General features: G+C 36.1%; 1 protein-coding gene across 1 annotated transcript in view; it reads left to right on the top strand.

The window, feature by feature from the left end:
* Nucleotides 1-1882: 1882 nt before the first annotated feature.
* lnx1 (ligand of numb-protein X 1) overlaps nt 1883-17923 on the top strand; it is a 101817-nt gene continuing 85776 nt past the window's right edge. Inside the window, exon 1 of the mRNA XM_062038398.1 lies at nt 1883-2035. The gene's annotated coding sequence lies outside the window, so the exon portion shown is untranslated. The remainder of the gene's footprint in view (nt 2036-17923) is intronic.

Below are 17923 nucleotides of genomic sequence, written 5' to 3' on the forward strand. Positions count from 1 at the left end.
TGTCAGCAGCTAAATTAGGAGCCTTTGTTTGTTTACTTACTAATAAAAGACAAGTTGTCTTGTATGTTCACTATTTTATTTAAGAACAAACTTATAATAAGAAACATATGTTTAATGTATCATAATATTTTTTGTTAAAATAAAGCCAATAATGCAATTTTTTGTGGTCCCCTATATTTCGAAAAGTATCGAAATAATTTTGGTACCGGTACCAAAATATTGGTATCGGGACAACACTAGTATGTTGGAATATTTAGTTTATTGTTTATTGTTCTCGGATAATGACAATTATTTTTATTTTATATAAATTACAATGTTTTACATGTAATATTACAAAAATGTCTCCTTATCAGATGACAGCATTTTGTCTAAGAAATACATCTTATTTTTTATGTATTGTCATGAAGACTATTTTCGCTCTTTTTTTCTTACATTACTTTGCATAACAGTAATTACGTGAATATTACAAATGATTTATCTTACAATTGCAACTTTTTTCTACACATTTTTTCCTCCTTTATAGCAGCAAATACAACTTTGTACTCGTAACATCAGGAAGTTTTTTTTTTTAAATTAAATATAAAAAAATGATTTCTCATCATCTCCCAAATGAATAATTTCAACATTGCAACCGTTTTCGAAATATAATATAACACCTTTTAAAAATGGTTTCAGAAAAGAAATGCATTTTAGCAAATACATATTACATGTAAGATTATGATATTTTATCTTAAAACGATTTTTTCCCCAAAAAAATTGACTTTGAATTTTTTTGAAAATAAAGTTAGACTTAGACTTAGACAAACTTTATTTATCCACAAGAGAAATTGTTCCACACAGTAGCTCCGTTTCAAATGATGGAAAGGGTAAGGATGGAAAGGATAATGCAGGTATAAAGTGGACTGAAAATCTACCATAGTAGCAATATAAAATATAACATCTATGTAATATATACATATTATATATACAGTATATAATATATACTGATATATTATTATTTTATATTATATTTGTATATAATGTATACAATATATAACAATTACCATGTACAATATTACAGTATATGTAACAGCAGGGCAGCATAAACTAGAGAGTAGATCCAGCAGAAAATAGACATTATAAACAAAGAGAGGTCGCTAACATAGAAGCGGTCAGCTGTATGGCGAGTGATTATACATTTTCCAGTATTCTTAGAGTATTCTTGTGAGCTCATAACATTAAACACAAATGCTAAGCGTTATTTAACATCTCATATTTACATTTACGTGTCATATTCTTTTAAGATGACCACTTTTTCTCAATTGTTTCTGCTTTTCACTTTTAACAACTTTTTATCTTAGAAATACAGCATTTTTTATCTCCCAGTGTAGTCTTGTTCCAAAAAAAATTTTTTATTTTAATATTATGTATTTTTTCTTCATTTTAAATTCTAAAAAAATTCTAAAATGTATTTATAAAATTATTTCTATTTATAAAATTATTATTGCATTTTTTTTTCTTTGTTTCCCCCTAAACATACGACGTTTGGCTCGAAATGATACATAATAATTGGTAATAATTTCAAACTCATTTTGAATGATTAATGTTACATAAAAACCTTTTTTGTCCCCTAAAAAATATTGAATAGTTTTTACTATTTAACAGCTCACTTTAAAATATATTTAAAAAAAAAAAAAAAAAAACGAACTCTCTCCTAGTTTTCAAATGTTTCTGTCTTTCCTGCTCCAAGATCAGGTTCGTCCAGTTCTGTTGTTCACAGTTGCTTTGGCTCCTCCCCCTCCAGGGCTGCTGACTTCCCGCTTCCTCGTTAGCTGGGCCTATCAGAGGCGAGCACCTTGGGAAGTCACCTGCGGGTTGAAGAATTCCCCAAGAGGCGCTGCGGGGTCAAGTTTCCCAAGCGAGCGGCAGCCAATCGTCTCGTTGGAGCTCCAAGCAGGACAAAGTCCTCCCTCCTGCCCCCCGCCCGCCCGCCCTCTTCAGCGGGTTTAACGTTACCTGTACCTGTTCAGGTGAGCAGCACTGCTCATGAAGTCAAGTAAGTTCATTTTTGGCCTTTTCTACTTTGACAGAAATCTTACTTATATTTAAAAACAAGTATACTTAAGGGAAAACCTGGTTCTGGTTCTGGTTCTGGTTTATCTTCATGTGCATGGATCTCATTAGCGCCTTATTGTTGTGTTTGGATTGTATCTCATCATCAGCGTATGTTCGGTACGCAAAGTTCTCACCCGGTCGAGGCGGCCTCACATCTGCCGGCAGATTGTTCTGCTTCTAAATACAATTTTAGTTCCAATCACTTTCAATTACATGGCAAGTAATAACGAGCTAAGCACGTAGCGTACCCTGTGCTAATAGATTAGCATTGGATTTTTGAGGCGTGTGCCGTTTATAAGTCTCATTTTTCCCCCCCATTTGTTTTGTACTCATACGTTAAAAAGCTAGCAAAGACAAAAAATAAAGAGTTAAAGTTGAAATTACATGAATAGTCGAAGAATAGAGCCTTGGTTATAACGTTTGCTAATAGCCCAAATGCTAAAGTGTTAGCATGCTAAAAGAAACTACAACTAATTCTCGCAATTTTTGAAGTATTTTGTAATGAAACTTGAAAATGCTTGAAAGGTACCAAAAAAATGTCAATATATCAGTTTTGTTGGGGATTATGAGTTTCGGGTGTGTACTGCTCAGAATTCATATTGTTTCTTCTTGTAGATAGATAGATAGATAGATAGATAGATAGATAGATAGATAGATAGATAGATAGATAGATAGATAGATAGATAGATAGATAGATAGATAGATAGTACTTTATTGATTCCTTCAGGAGAGTTCCCTCAGGAAAATTTAAATTGTAGTTGTAGTACTTTAGATTCTTTTGAAATGATAATAAAAATGAAGAGTTTAGGTCGTTGATATTAAATGAGGGCTGTTCGCAACTTGCCTTAAAGTTACATTTTTTTAAACCAAAACAAACAAGAACACACCTGCTAGCCTATGTGTACCATTAGTGGTTTACCAGAACTTATACATTCTTTACAATTTCTGAATATATTGAACAAAATTTAGGCCCGAGGAATTGGTCCGGTCCCATTGAAGCAACTAATAATTTGCAGTAATGTTATGTTACGATAGAATATACATTCAATCATAGCTAACGTTAGCTAGCCAAATCGCTATCATTAGCTCGCAACACACAAAGTGTTAGCATGCTAAAAGTAACTAGAACTAATTCTCGCAATTTTCGAAGTATTTTGTGTTGTACTTGAAACTTGAAAATGCTTGAAAGATACCGAAAAAAATTTCAATATATCAGTTTTGTTGGGGATTGTGAGTTTCGGGTGTGTACTGCTCAGAATTCATATTGTGTCTTCTTGTAGTACATTTTCTTGTAGTACTTTAGATTCTTAGAAATGATCATAAAAATCAAGAGTTTAGGTCGTTGAAATTAAATGAGGGCTGTTCGCAACTTGCCTTAAAGTTGCATTTTTGAAGTGTTAGCATACTAAAAGAAACTAGAACTAATTCTCGCAAACTTGAAAATGCTTGAAAGAGAATTTTATATAATATAAATTTCAATATATGAGTTTTGTTGGGGATTATGAGTTTAGAATTCATATTGTCTTCTTGTAATACATTTTCTTGTAGTACTTTAGATTGTTTGAAATGATAATAAAAATCAAGAGTTTATGTCGTTGAAATTAAATGAGTGCTGTTCGCAACTTTCCTTAAAGTTACATTTTTTTAAAGCAAAACAAACAAGAACACACCTGCTAGCCTATGTGTACCATTAGTGGTTTACCCTGAACTTATATATTATTTACAATTTCTAATTATATTGAACAAAATTTGCTAGTGGGCCTGAGGAATTTTTCCGGTCCCAGAGAAGCAACTAATAATTTGCAGTCATGTTATGTTACGATAGAATATACATTCAATCATAGCTAACAGCTAGCCTAATCACTATCATTAGAAGAAGAAAGCCTGTGTTCTAGCGTAGAAGGGCAGTTTGCTAACAGCCCAAATGCTAAAGTGTTAGCATGCTAAAATAAACTAGAACTAATTCTCGCAATTTCCAAAGTATTTTGTAATAAAGATTGAAAATGCTTGAAAGATACCCCCAAAAAATGTCAATATATCAGTTTTGTTGGGGATTATGAGTTTAGGGTGTGTACTGCTCAGAATTCATATTGTGTCTTCTTGTAGTACATTTTCTTGTAGTACTTTAGATTGTTTGAAATTATAATAAAAATCAAGAGTTTAGGTTGTTGAAATTAAATGAGGGCTGTTCGCAACTTGCCTTAAAGTTATTTTTTGTAACCAAAACAAACAAGAACACACCTGCTAGCCTATGTGTACCATTAGTGGTTTACCCGAACGTATACATTCTTTACAATTTCTGAATATATTGAACAATATTTAGGCCCGAGGAATTTGTCCGGTCCCAGAGAAGCAACTAATAATTTGCAGTCATGTTATCTTACGATAGAATATACATTCAATCATAGCTAACGTTAGCTAGCCTAATCGCTATCATTAGCTGGCAACACACAAAGCTAGCTAATATTGTACTAAAAGCCGTAAGAGGTCGAGATGTAATGCTTAAAACGTATTAGAAAGTTAGCACCCTCTGGTTGCAAATAGCACCTTTAATAGAAGTAGAGAGCCTGTGTTGTACCATATTAGCCCAATTGCTAATATGTTAGCATATAAGGAGAGATTTGTACTCCCTTTCTCAATTCATACAACATTTTGTACTGTACCTAAAACTTGAAAATGCTTGAAACAGACAAAATAACAACTACTCTATATTAGTTTTAGTGGCAATTACAAGTGTAGGGTGTGTATTGTTTAGAAATTGTATTGTCTCCACTTGTTTTAAAGTTCCTATTTTTTGAAAACGCTATAAAAGGACAAAAATAAAGGGTTGGTCAAATTTAATGATGAATTAAATTAGAAAGTTCTAATGACCGTTTCAGTTTTGTATTGACATGACTGCCTTTTTGGCTAAGTAGCATGCTTGGTGCTATTATACTAGCATTGTAGTAGCAATGTTTTGCTTTCAAACACTTACTTTGTCTATTTCTGTTTGGGTTTCCACCGTTATTTTTCATTAAAAAAAAGAAAACTAAAGAATTTAAGTGGTCAGTTTGAGTTACAAGTAACGTAAAGGGCTATTAATGTAAGCATGTTGAGGCGCTAACTAGCATTCGAACAGACCAAATGACTAAATTGAATACAACCTCAAAAAAGGCGGGGGAAAAAGTATGTTTTGTCAAAGTTGTGTATTGGAACTAACTGAACTTGAACAGGAAGGCCTTTACTGGAATGTTACGGCGTATGTGTGACATGTCAGAACAAAGCTAGATTGCCTTTTGGCAGACTAATCATGTTCATGTATTGCCTCGAGTAAATCAATACAGTGCTGGACGGTCATCCTAAATATTCAGGATCTCATTTAGCTTGAGGAACTTTATCATTTTATTGGTGTCAAGTAGGTTTTGACTTATTTCTAATCCAGCTGCTTGAAAGCTATCAGCTTGTTTGTCGTTGTTAGCATCATTGCTAGTTGTTAGTGAGTAACACTTCTGGCCACCATGTGACTCAGTGTGTTTGGAGTCCTTACATGTGTTAGTCATTGCGTCGTTCAGAACAAAAATGAACATGTTGACCCAATGATAGCCTCGTGTATCGTCTTCTACAGTATCTAAGAGGTTTTTAGTGAAGCAAAATGTGCTACAAGCTCGCAGTTAGTGACTTTCCCATCCAAAAATGTCACCCATAGTTATTATGTAGGTTTTTTTCTTTTCACTGAGTTGGTCTTTACTCTTAAGCGTTATTTGCTGACTTGGCAAATCATATTATGATTAACCTGTCTGGTCCTTTCAGGTCACACACTCTCGGGACAAAAAGTGCACACTGTAGCCCGAATTAGAATGACTTTGACACATGTTTGGCAACATACCTACTGGTTTTAGTCATGGAAAACATGCAAAGGTTATCATAGAGCGTTAATTACTTTGCAAATGTGAAAAGGTGTATTGTTTTGAATATTGAAATTGCAATATTATTTGTCTGTACCATTAATAAAGAAAAGCTAGTTGTCAATATTCGACCAGGTGGAGGTAGTATCAGCGTTGGTAATAAATCCTAAGGCCCCTTCTACACTAAGGTTATCCAGGGTAAATCCCACCTAACCTATTCCTTGTCCACACACACACACACAATGGTCGTTTAAGACCCCCCTCCACCCCTCCGTCCACCGTCGCAACGCGACTTAGTATGCATGATCAGAAAATACGCACGTCCTAATCACCTCCAGTGTTGCTTTGTGTGCAAGTTCTTAAATTAAATTGAACTTATCTGAACAATATCCAGTGTTGTGGTATTTCAATTAACTGATTATTCTAGTGAATCACACCTGAGCCATCATAATAATAATAATAATAATAATACATTTTATTTATAAGGCGCCTTTCTGGGCACTCAAGGACACCGTACAAAATCACAACAATAAAATCAAATTGGATAAAAAAAACAACAACAACAAAGAGAAAAGAAAAGATGATTACAATGAATAAGCAGTCAGGAATAGGTGTGTTTTGAGTCTTGATTTGAAGAGGGATATTGAATCTAAGTTGCGAAGGTCTGGTGGTAAAGAGTTCCAAAGATGTGGGGCAGAGCGGCTGAAAGCTCGGGCACCCATGGTGGACAGTTTAAATAAAGGGACAGTGAGGTGGATGGATGAAGAGGATTTTAGGGAACGTGAGGGCGTGGCGACATGGATCAGGTCAGAGAGATAAGATGGAGAGAGGTTATGGATGGCTTTGAAAGTGAGGAGAATTATTTTAAAGTGGATACGATGTTTGATGGGTAGCCAGTGGAGTTGCTGCAGAACAGGGGTGATGTGCTGGATTGAAGGGGTTCTGGTGATTATCCGGGCTGCAGAGTTCTGAAGAAGCTGAAGTTTGTGAAGTGACTTGTGAGGGAGACCAAACAGGAGAGAGTTGCAGTAGTCTTGGCGAGAGGTGACCAGGCTATGGACTAGTATGGCAGCAGTATGAGGGGTAAGGGATGGGTGAAGACGATCATAAATTAATCAAATCTTTTATGGACATGTGAAAGTAAACAACGTGACAAAGAACATTTTACATCAATCAAATCTAGGCATCTAGATATCTGGTCAGGACACGCCTCACTCTTTTGCCTTCACCTTCATTGTCCATTCCTTTTTGGTGACTTTATATACTCTGGACCTATACGTTGAGTCCGTGACATACATGGCGGACAATAACTGATACAGTCTGCTTTGCCAGTCCAAATGCATTCGCCGTTTTTCGTAGTCTTCCCTCGACGGCCAGGTAATACAAAGCACACGATACCTTTTTTTATCACGTCCACGGGAGCCCGCATTCTCGTTGTCTCCCCTTCGACAAATGGACAGTTTTTCAGAAAGTAGAATCACAGCTGACCCGGACATTCGAAAGTTCTCTTGCCGTCTGAGAAGTGTTGTATCCTAAATAGCTGCAATCGTGCGTTTCCTTCACTTAAGGTATTCATGTGTGATTTCCACAAGCGTCTGTACATGTAGAGGAAGGAGAAACACGGGCATGTCTGGATGACTCGCCTCCATATTTCCAGTGGTTCGCTCCGGTTGTTATGAAGGCGCTCTTTTTGACGTCACTTCCTGTGTGGGACGCTGTCTTTCTGACTTCACTTCCTCTCCGAACTCAGTTTGTAAACGATCAGGGAGTCCATACAAAGCTAAGAGCCGGAGTTTCAAGAAATAGACGCCGCACTTACCCGTGTAAAAAATTATCCAAGGAGGGGAACCTTAAACGCTGGTTTAGTGTGGCTGAAACGGGGCTTAGGCTAAATAATTATTCGTTTAAGGGAGTTATCCGGCTTAATGTAAACAGGGCCTAAGTATCTGGTATGTTGTATCGCTATGTGAAAGTTCATACGGTTACGGAAATATTACGCCTTCGCTGTGTTCTGTGTGAAAGGCTCAGGACAATAGATGCACAATCGACTGTTGCTTTTGGGAGATGTTTGAGAGAAAGAGCCGACTGTATATAGATCAGCGCCTGAGTCTGGGAAAGGATTGTCTTTACATTTAACACACGTTGAATTCAGAAGCCAGGACAGAGTTGTTCACACTATGTCAGGGGGCGGCAGTTCATAAACTTTGTGGAACGAATCCAGCTTCCTCCTTGGGCAAGACACTATACCCACCTTGCGCCCACCGGTCTATGGTTGTGGCAGGACTCCCTTGGAAAATACATTCTTAATCTCAATGCAACTTTCCTGGAGGAATACAGGTAAAATGATATATACATTTTTTTAAAACGATATGTTTTGTGGTTGTCTTCAAGTTTTCTCCCTTTGGGATCACAAGTAATTTTACATGGTGGCATCTGGAATCATTGAAAAAAAACTAAATGCCCAAGGTTAGTGCAGTTGGGAGAGTGACCGTGCCAGCAACCTGAAGGTTCCTGGTTCGATCCCCACCTTCTACCAACCTCATCACGTCCGTTGTGTCTTTGAGCAAAACACTTCACCCTTGCTCCTGATGGGTCGTGGTTAGGGCCTTGCTCCCGCCATCAGTGTGTGAATGGGTGAATGTGGAAAGCGCTTTGAGTACCTTGAAGGTAGAAAAGCGCTATACAAGTATAACCCATTTACAATATTATATGATTTTATTCCCTTTAATTTATGAGGATTTTATTTCAATTACAATACAATTAACCAAATTGAAAGAATCAGTCGATTTTAAAAACACAACACAACTTGTAATTAAATGTAACGTAATGTTTTTCTGTTTGTTTTTATTTATAATTTTGTATTTATTTTCTATTTAATTACTTATTGTTTTATTGTTATTATTTTTATGATAAATGTATTTTAGTGTCAACCCATTTCGCAATGATGCATCCCGTGGTGGGATCCTAAACAAAATGCAAAGAAGACACCTAAAAACTAGGGCTGTGTCTTACAACAACTCACGATTCTATTAGATTTTGAAGCATGGGGTGCCGAATCTATTTAGAATAAACTTTGCATTCAACACAATCCTCGATTCAAACCAATTCTTGCAATATATTATATAGTATATGCCGTATTTTTCGGACTATAAGGCGCACTTAAAATCCTTTCATTTTCTCAAAATTCAACAGTGCGCCTTATAGCCCGGTGCGCCCAATGTACGGAATAATTCTGGTTGTGCTTACCAACCTCGAATAAAAAAATTTTTTAGTGTAGTGTGACCAGTAGATGGTAGTCACACAAAAGAGATACGTGTAGGCCGCAATATCACGCCAGTAAACAACACCAAAACTTTAAATGTTCCATTGAAAATAAAGAACATTTCACACGGGACTCAAAAATCTGTCAAAATGTTTTAGTACGACTTTGAAGCCGCATTGCTTGATGGATTGTCGGCCCATTACGGCTACCGTAGTCAGAGATACAAGTGTTACTATGGTGTGTGTATAAGGACCGCAAAATGGCACCCATTAGCAGACATTATCTGGCGTTTTGTTTCACAATAATATGCAAAACCAACTTTTCTTACCTTCTGGTACCTGCTGATGTGTATTTGGGATCTGCATTAGTCCTGAAAATTCACACTTTGTAGTCTGTGGCGATGCCGTAGTCGATAAACTTCTTATTTTCCTCTATCTTCTTGTTATGGGACATTCATCCTCCGCGGTTGCCATTTGTAATAAAAAGTAGCGTAAAGTTTGAACTTATATCTCGCTATGGAAGCGCTAAAAATATGTTGCGTAAGTGCAAATATGGCCTAAATATGTCTTTTTAAAATTATTTTTCAAAGAATGGCATTCTGAATGCGGATCAGTTTTTCAAGCAGCCCCATTAAGCACACTTTTAGGTTCCTGCTTTTTAAACTGAACTTTGTTGTGAGAGCAGTCCGTAGTCACAGGAGAGACAAATAAACTATACAGAGGAATGTATAGGCGCCCAAACAAACCTTTTTCTCTTATCATAAATAATAAAAGAATGAGTGATTGCTGTGTTTGTCGTGTCAGTGATTGATTAAACTTGGCTTTGGGTCTTTGCAGTGTGAACAATCTTGCTATCAGACCTTCCTGTTCCTTTGGAAGAGGGTGTGTCCTCGCAACAGTTTGGTGTGCAGACCTACAGTACATGTCTTTGCATGTGTTTGTGAGCGCGAGAAAGAGGTGTTTAATTGTGTAATCATCATTCCACACACAGATCGTTACCGTGAAGTGTCGATGAATGCGTTAAGCCGGGTTCTATTCCCAATAAAAAGGTGTTGCTGTTTGCGCGAGGATTTCCCAAGAAGAGAAGAAAGTTGACTGCACTGCAAAAAGTCAGTGTTCAAAAACAAGAAAAATTAAAGCTGCAAGCAGCGTTGGTCGGGCCCGCATTTTGGCAGGTGCTAGTCCTAAGTGGTCAGTGTATGAAATCTAGCTCTAAGTCAGACCTACATAGAGGTTTTTGTTTCATGTCTCTACGATATTCGTACTGGGAGTTAGAGGAAGTTGTGTCTGTGTTTTTTTCCTAGGTGCTGCGGCACAGTGGTTCGTTGAAGGCTCGTAAAATCAAAACCGTAGCACTTATCCAAACTCTTTGAGTATCCTTCAATCAGAAGGGTTCAATCTCTCTCCTGTAGTAGTTTGAAGCCGCAATGACAAACAGAGGATATAATGTTTGATGTTTGGTGACCGTTTTTTACAAAAATTTAGTTTTGAAGGGGAGATTGCAAACTTCCTGTTGATTTTTGCTGAAGGATGTCAATCTATGAAATGTAAGTCTAAGTGAGACCTACATGGAGGTTTTTGTTTCATGTCTCTTAGACGTTCCTACCGGAAGTTACAAGCAGTTTTGTCTGTGTTTTCCTCTGAGGAGCGGTTTTGCCTCCGTTTTATTCAAAAATTGCGCTGGAGCGCAATTTTGAGTTTTGGGGTTCGTTTTTTTTATTAGATCGCAATTTCCACCAGTCCTAATGTGTGTGAAAAGTTTGGTGAGTTTTGAAGTATTTTAAGGGGGTCAAATTACAGCTCAAAGAGGCAAAAACGAGTGTTTTTAGTAAATTTTTGTCTTGAAGGGGAAATTGCCAACTTCCTGTTGGTTTTTGCCCGAGGATGTCAAATTATGAAATGTAGGTCTAAGTCAGACCTACATAGAGGTTTTTGTTTCATGTCTCTACAACCTTCCTAGTGGGAGTTAGAGGAAGTTTGTTTTTGTTTTTTCCTATGGGGCGCTGGAGCGCAGTTTTGGGGTTTGGTTTTTTTATTAGATGGCAATTTTCGCAGGTCCTGATGTGTGTGTCAAATATGGTGAGTTTTGAAGCATGTTAAATGGGTCAAATTACAGCTCGAAGAGGCGGCGGAAGAAAAAAGAATAATAATAATATAATAATAAAACCTTGCAAATTCAATAGGTTCCTTTCGTCCCATTGCAAAAGGACTCCCTTTGGGATTCTTTTGACAATGGTCCGTGCGGACCCCAAAAAATACAAAAATGAGGGGTATTTTATTTGAACTAAGCAAAATTATCTGCCAATAGAACAAGAAAATGTGGCTTGTCAAGACTTTCCAAAACAAGTAAAATTAGCTAACTTCAGTGAACCCAAAAATACCTTAAAATAAGTATATTCTCACTAATAGCAAGTGCACTTTTCTTTGGTAGAAAAAAAAAAAGAGACCTTTTTGCTCAATATGTTGAAAAATATTCTTAAATTAAGTAAATGCTAGTGTCATTATCTTTACATAATGATATGCGCTCTGCATTACATTTCTTGAAACCAGCAAACTTACACTAAAAACTAATTTATTGTTCTTAATGAAAAGGCAACAAAGCAACTGCTTGTTACTCTCGTGGTCTCCTAGCCGCTCAGGCAAATCATATTGTCTAAAAATGCATTTTTCCATCGATAACATGACATCATCGCGCCAAGTGCGTGCTCCTTCAGTCAATTAGTGCGCATATATACAGCCCGGTCCCCGGCCAAAACATTTTTTAATTGTAATTTTGAAGAATTCATCTAAATGTGTATGAACTATTTCTGTTCAAAATTGTTAGAAATTTCACATGTTAAATGTTTAAATATTAACTGTCAGTTGGCTGTACTGTGCCAACTGTACTACTTTATGAGTACGTATGTTCTATTGTTTTATTGAAAATAAAACAGCAAAGTCCATTTGGCTGTCATCTGTTTTAATTATGACACACAATTGTGTCAAAGTCATGATTTTTTTTTCATGCTTGAAATAAGAAATTCTTACTTTAAAAAAGTAGTTTTATACTTGTGAGTGTTGATGACACAGCTTTGCATCAGTTGATATTCTAGTTTCAAGCATGTTTTACTCAATATAGGTCATCAAATCTCAGGTACAAGCTGTAATATCTTACTGAGATCATTTAGGACCAAAACACTTAAAACAAGTAAAACACTCTATCTTATCAGACAGAAAATAAGTTCAGTTTTTGCAGTGTGTGTTATCCTGTTTTTAGATCAGATACGAACTTGGAAACAGTTTAAAGAAATGTTTCATCCCTGCTGACAATCTAGTTTATCCATTTGTTGGTTTGGGTACAATTTCCTGCAATCATAACTCAACTTGGAGTTATTTTTTATGATGGATAGGCATGTAATCTCATTTATAATAATTTCACCATTTTGATGTACAGTTGTATCATCGTAATGTTAGTAACACTATGTCTATGGATATGCTCATTCATCAATGCCATTGGATTCTCAGGGCATTCAATTGACAGCAACATCCTTTGTCTTAGAAGCGATTTTGTCTCTCATTTGAGTAGGTTTCCTCAGTTCATGCTCGGACTGAAATTGCTCAGATCCAGTCTGAGTATGGGTGCAAAGGTCCAAACAATTTATACAATATAATAGGGTTGTACGGTATACCGGTGTTACTATAGTACCGCGATACTAATGAATCATATTCAATCCAATCCAATCCACTTTATTTATATAGCATATTTAAACAACAAAATGTTTCCAAAGTGCTGCACAACAATATTGAAAACAAAATTCAAATGTTATCCTTAGCTCCACCAATGACTGAATAAAAACAAACAATAAATACATATAAAAACAATATAAAATAAATATGATTAAAAACGATTTTAAAGGGTAAAACCAATTAAAACAGTAAATAGAAATCAAAATTTAAAAAAATACAGAGGACAACAGAGGACCACGCAACTCACGTAGTGTTAAAAGCCAGAGAATAAAAGTGGGTCTTAAGACGAGACTTAAAACACTCCACTGTGGGAGCAGTTCGAACGTGGAGGCAATGTTCCTTCTAATTGTTCAAGAGTCTGAGCAAACACAAAAACTCCCTGAGCATTCATTGGAGCACATGTGAGCAACATCACACGTGGCAATACCAGCAGCACACCTGTCTCAAACCAATCTTTTATAATAACACTCAAATGAGAGGAGTCATTTTCATGAGATTATTTTCTAATATTAGTGATTTGGCCCACTTGTAATGAAAATAAAAGAAATCTTGTTTTTCATAAGCTATGGATTAGTATTGTACAATATGTTTGGGCGGGGTTCCTGCTTTGGAAATCCTGCATACCCCTTTCAGAGATCACATTTAGTTCCCTTTAAACATCCTCATGTTGCACAATGAAATGTAAGCATAGGATGAAGTGTGCATTCCTGCAACTTTCTCTTGTAATAGCATTCCATGATTAATATAAATAAATTAACATTAATAATAAATGACAGTAGAATAAGCACACGTAGGTATGACTGAGGAATAATAGTGTAACTTTGTGTGGTGTTTGAGTTGTCCGACTTTTTGTGTGGCCATAAACGCACCAGTGGCTTAGTGGTATGCGTGTTGGTGACAAATGACAAGTTGGTTTTGGCCTGGTTTGTACGGCAGAAAATGTCTAGTTTTTCGAGATAGAAGTTTTTTACTCATGTTTTTGGTGTGGTTATGGCCGAATATAAACAGTTTTGCTCAATAAGGTGATCGATATAATTCCTGTCCTTGAAGCATCTCAATAAGACTTTACAATAATTGAACAGTGTTCAATTGAACGGTGTTGACGAACACCGTTAGGGCCGCTTGTTGTCACTGTCACTCAGAGTTGCATTGCAAAATTACACAAAATAAATGTGTTTATTTTGTTTAGAATTCAGATGGGATTTGATTTGGTGCGCGGCATATATTTGCTGTGCGCAGAGGACGCTTGAGCAGTGCGCAATTGCGCAGGCACGCACCTTAGAGGGAACGTTGCGTGGAGGGGCAGAGTGTTCCAGAGCTTAGGGCCGACCGCAGACAAGGCCCTGTCTCCCCTGGTTTTAAGTCTGGTCTTGGGCACCACGAGCTGGAGCTGGCTCTCGGACCTCAGAGAGCGCGCAGGAGTGTAAATTTGGATGAGGTCTGAAATATAATGCGGTGTCAGTCCATGTAAAGCTTTAAAAACAAACAGCAAGGTTTTAAAATCATATTCAGTACTATACCGCCTCTAAAAAGTACCAGTCTATCCCCTCCCCGCGCCCCCGTCGTCGTCAAGTCGTGTCATTGCCGGTTTACGAGCAGACGAGCATGTTCGGCGGCGCACAATCACGGAGTACTTACAAGCAGACACAGTGTGTAGACAGAAAAGGGAGAACGGACGCATTTTGGCTTAAAAACTAACGATAAAGGTGAAGTTGTAACACTGAAACGCCCCCAGGAAGAAGTGCACCGGCCAGCGGAGAAATCAGCGGTACTCACTTTTTTTAACCAACAAAGACGCAGAGCAAAATGTTGATTAGGTGGCAGATATGTATTTTCAAGACGGATATTTAAAGGCCTACTGAAATGAATTTTTTAAAATTTAAACGGGGATAGCAGATCCATCCTATGTGTCATACTTGATCATTTCGCGATATTGACATATTTTTGCTGAACGGATTTAGTAGAGAACATCGACGATAAAGTTCGCAACTTTTGGTCGCTGATAAAAAAAAACCTTGCCTGTACCGGAAGTAGCGTGACGTCACCGGTTGAAAGGCTCCTCACATTTCCCAATTGTTTACAACTTGTTTAAGTCGGGGTCCACGTTAATCAATTCATGGTAAAGTTACATTGTTTAATGCATCCAGCGGGGCATCACAACAAAATTAGGCATAATAATGTGTTAATTCCACGACTGTATATATCGGTATCGGTTGATATCGGAATCGGTAAATAAGAGTTGGACAATATCGGAATATTGGATGTCGGCAAAAAAGCCATTATCAGACATCTCTAATATTGAAGTCAGACCAAGTAAGACATCACTGAAGGCCTAGGTGGGAAACGCACGGCCCACCACTGCATTTCATTGATATATTATTGTCTTTATTTTGTTTTATTTATTTTTATTTAGGTTTAGTCTGGTTTAGTTTAGTGGAGAAAAAAAACAGTTTGAATATTTTCATTTAAAAAAAAGTCAACCCAAAATCAGGTTGGATGGCAATTTGTTTGTTAAATTAATTTCAAATGTTTGTATTTACAAAAAAAATATAAATAAAAATGTGGGTCATGTTGAAATTACAACTCTGTCAAAATCTAATCTGATTTAAATCAAATGTGTGTATCGTCATGTAAAGCTTTGAACATTTCATCTGGCTGCAATATAATTTCCACATATCCAAAATCCTATTTAACATATTTATGTGTTTGCCAAATCCCATCCCGTTGGGATGCATAACTTGTTGTGCTTTTGTAGGATCTTATTACATCCTAGTCTTGTTTTTGTTTGTGTGTGTGCGTACGTGTGTATGTGTGAGACGTTGATGAAACCTTAGAAAAAGCAGCAGGTGCCACGGCGTGTGATGAATCAGCCGCCTCACCTTAAGGTCGTCTTTGTTAGGGCAAGACTTTTTTTTTTTTTATCAGCCGTCATCTCCACACTCCTTATTGTTGTCACAACATGAAATGAAAGCGAGATTGTCCCCCACTGTGATGTCACTCTTTAGCATAATGTACGCTATTTGTGCAGATGTTGTTGACCGTAATGTGATGATGCAACCCAGACCCAATCACGGGTCTTGGAAGGAGGCGGCATTACGTCGTTCGAGCCCCATCAAGTTGGCTGTTGCCACGGTGACGTGTGTCTCGCTGGGCCCATCTGTTCGCACCCTCGTGCTCGAGGAAGCCGCCTATTTTTCAATATGACGTGCACATTGGGCATACTCTCTGGAGCCGTGAAAGTACTGGCATCTACATATACACTCATACACGCATATCTGTATGTCCATTCATATACACGCATATTGTAATTACCAATATATATATACATATATATATATACGGTATATATATATATATATATATATATATATATATATATATACAGTATATATACATATATATATATACATATATATATATGTATATATATATATATATATATATATATATATATATATATGTATATATATATATATATATATATATATATATATATATATATATACATATATATATATATATATATATATATATATATATATATATATATATGTATATGTATATATATATCAGTGGCGTGCGGTGAGGTTAATGTCTGGTGAGGCACAGCATCATCACAGTCAGATTTACAAACATATGAACCCTAAATAGTATCTTATTCACCATGTGATTGGCAGCAGTTAACGGGTTATGTTTAAAAGCTCATACCAGCATTCTTTACACAACTGTAGCACACAAAAAAGCACATTTAATAAAAAAATAACATTATTATGGTCTTACCTTTCTTGCTGGACATCCACACAGCCAGCCTTTGCGTGTGTACCACGCCGTTTGAAAAGAACGGGTCTTCTGTCCCGAAGTCAAAAGCAAACCTTTTAGCTCCGGCGTTGGTCTACCTTTAATTATTACCTCCTGCTTCCATTGAAAGTCCAGTTTAGAAAACTGTTTTATTTTACATATGTAGTCCTCCATGTTTTTAATAAAAGTCCAGGCGAGAGGAAATAAACAATTGACTTGCAAACTTTTTTTATTTATTTATTCTTTTCTTCTGCGGCGAGGAATGATCTCTGGGATCACTACCGCCCTCTACCACCAGGAGGCCGGATTACTGCGAGCCACAGACAGTACCTTTTTTGCAGCAGTTTTATGAATGCTCAGCACAAGAAATACGTTACACACATACAGTTGTTGACAAAATACACTGTACATTATATACCTCAGCTAACTAAACTATGCCATAGTTTAGTTAGCTGATATAATTCATATAGCAATACAGTCTCACTGCACAGCAGCTCAGCAGTTAGCCGAGTCATTGTGCACAATCCATGTTGAGGCACAAATCAGTGACGTGCCTCAACTGGCTGCTGATCACCGCACCGTCTCTTCTCAGTATTTGAACGGCAAATGTGAAAATAAAAATAAAAATAATCTAAAACTGGTGAAGTTAAATGGAAAATAACTTTAGTATAATCACTGGATACATATAACAATTTTATTTTTATTTTTTTATTTTTAACTTTTTTTTCTTTCCATGATGGCAGGTGAGGCCCCGCCTCCCCTGCCTCTAGTGACTGCACACCACTGATATATATATATATATATATATATATATATATATATATATATATATATATATATATATATATATATATATATATATATATATATATATATATATATATATATATATATATATATACGTATATATATATATATATATATATATATATATATATATATACGTATATATATATATATATATATATATATATATATATATATATATATATATATATATATATATATATATATATATATATATATATATATATATATACGGTATATATATATATATGTATTAGGGCTGCAACAACTAATCGATTAAATCGATTAAAATCGATTATAAAAATAGTTGGCGATTAATTTAGTCATCGACTAAATTACACATAATGAAGTTA

This window comes from Entelurus aequoreus, linkage group LG27, assembly GCF_033978785.1.
Source record: "Entelurus aequoreus isolate RoL-2023_Sb linkage group LG27, RoL_Eaeq_v1.1, whole genome shotgun sequence".
NCBI lineage: Eukaryota > Metazoa > Chordata > Actinopteri > Syngnathiformes > Syngnathidae > Entelurus > Entelurus aequoreus.